Here is a 1,767-nt window from a genome sequence, read left to right as displayed (position 1 = left end):
CACCCCTCCCTCCATACCGCAGCAACACGAGTTTTTTCCACCCCTTTCAGAACGCGCTCTTCGCGCCACAAAGCCGCCCCAAGACGCGCGAGCAATGAGCATCGAGCTTAAACATATCGCAAACGTCAAACATAATATAACGGGATTAATATATATCGCGCACGTGCGACATGTTTGTCACAAGGCGCAAAAAATAATTATAAAAGGAATGCAACACGAGGACTTCCCAAGAGGTCACCCATCCTAGTACTACTCTCGCCCAAGCACGCTTAACTTCGGAGTTTTGATGGGATCCGGTGCTTTAGTGCTGGTATGATCGCATCCGACATGTTTCCCCGTCTTCGTCCCTTATGCTTGCCACTCCCAGGTCCGCTCCAAAGACGATTCTACATTCTCACTACCATTACAACCGTTCCCTAACAATGGATAATGTCCTATACTACTTACTCTCCCGCTCAATCACGGAGACGAGTTTTCCACGGTTTCCACCCCTCCCTCCATACCGCAGCAACACGAGTTTTTTCCACCCCTTTCAGAACGCGCTCTTCGCGCCACAAAGCCGCCCCAAGACGCGCGAGCAATGAGCATCGAGCTTAAACATATCGCAAACGTCAAACATAATATAACAGGATTAATATATATCGCGCACGGGCGACATGTTTGTCACAAGGCGCAAAAAATAATTATAAAAGGAATGCAACACGAGGACTTCCCAGGAGGTCACCCATCCTAGTACTACTCTCGCCCAAGCACGCTTAACTTCGGAGTTCTGATGGGATCCGGTGCTTTAGTGCTGGTATGATCGCATCCGACATGTTTCCCCGTCTTCGTCCCTTATGCTTGCCACTCCCAGGTCCGCTCCAAAGACGATTCTACATTCTCACTACCATTACAACCGTTCCCTAACAATGGATAATGTCCTATACTACTTACTCTCCCGCTCAATCACGGAGACGAGTTTTCCAAGGTTTCCACCCCTCCCTCCATACCGCAGCAACACGAGTTTTTTCCACCCCTTTCAGAACGCGCTCTTCGCGCCACAAAGCCGCCTCAAGACGCGCGAGCAATGAGCATCGAGCTTAAACATATCGCAAACGTCAAACATAATATAACGGGATTAATATATATCGCGCACGTGCGACATGTTTGTCACAAGGCGCAAAAAATAACTATAAAAGGAATGCAACACGAGGACTTCCCAGGAGGTCACCCATCCTAGTACTACTCTCGCCCAAGCACGCTTAACTTCGGAGTTCTGATGGGATCCGGTGCTTTAGTGCTGGTATGATCGCATCCGACATGTTTCCCCATCTTCGTCCCTTATGCTTGCCACTCCCAGGTCCGCTCCAAAGACGATTCTACATTCTCACTACCATTACAACCGTTCCCTAACAATGGATAATGTCCTATACTACTTACTCTCCCGCTCAATCACGGAGACGAGTTTTCCACGGTTTTCACCCCTCCCTCCATACCGCAGCAACACGAGTTTTTTCCACCCCTTTCAGAACGCGCTCTTCGCGCCACAAAGCCGCCCCAAGACGCGCGAGCAATGAGCATCGAGCTTAAACATATCGCAAACGTCAAACATAATATAACGGGATTAATATATATCGCGCACGTGCGACATGTTTGTCACAAGGCGCAAAAAATAATTATAAAAGGAATGCAACACGAGGACTTCCCAGGAGGTCACCCATCCTAGTACTACTCTCGCCCAAGCACGCTTAACTTCGGAGTTCTGATGGGATCCGGTGCTTTAGTGCT

General features: G+C 49.0%; 3 non-coding genes and 1 pseudogene across 3 annotated transcripts; all 4 read right to left on the bottom strand.

Moving 5' to 3' along the window:
• Positions 1–205: 205 nt before the first annotated feature.
• LOC123177672 (5S ribosomal RNA) lies at positions 206–324 on the bottom strand. The gene has a single exon (XR_006489052.1). It is a non-coding gene; the product is annotated as a 5S ribosomal RNA (ribosomal RNA).
• A 367-nt stretch (positions 325–691) lies between these two features.
• On the bottom strand, positions 692–810 carry LOC123177671 (5S ribosomal RNA). Its single transcript, XR_006489051.1, has one exon. It is a non-coding gene; the product is annotated as a 5S ribosomal RNA (ribosomal RNA).
• A 367-nt stretch (positions 811–1,177) lies between these two features.
• On the bottom strand, positions 1,178–1,296 carry LOC123177670 (5S ribosomal RNA). The gene has a single exon (XR_006489050.1). It is a non-coding gene; the product is annotated as a 5S ribosomal RNA (ribosomal RNA).
• A 367-nt stretch (positions 1,297–1,663) lies between these two features.
• LOC123177673 (uncharacterized) lies at positions 1,664–1,767 on the bottom strand (annotated as a pseudogene).

This window comes from Triticum aestivum, unplaced genomic scaffold, assembly GCF_018294505.1.
Source record: "Triticum aestivum cultivar Chinese Spring unplaced genomic scaffold, IWGSC CS RefSeq v2.1 scaffold80895, whole genome shotgun sequence".
Classification (NCBI taxonomy): Eukaryota; Viridiplantae; Streptophyta; class Magnoliopsida; order Poales; family Poaceae; genus Triticum; species Triticum aestivum.
This window is presented reverse-complemented; position numbering and strand designations above follow the sequence as displayed.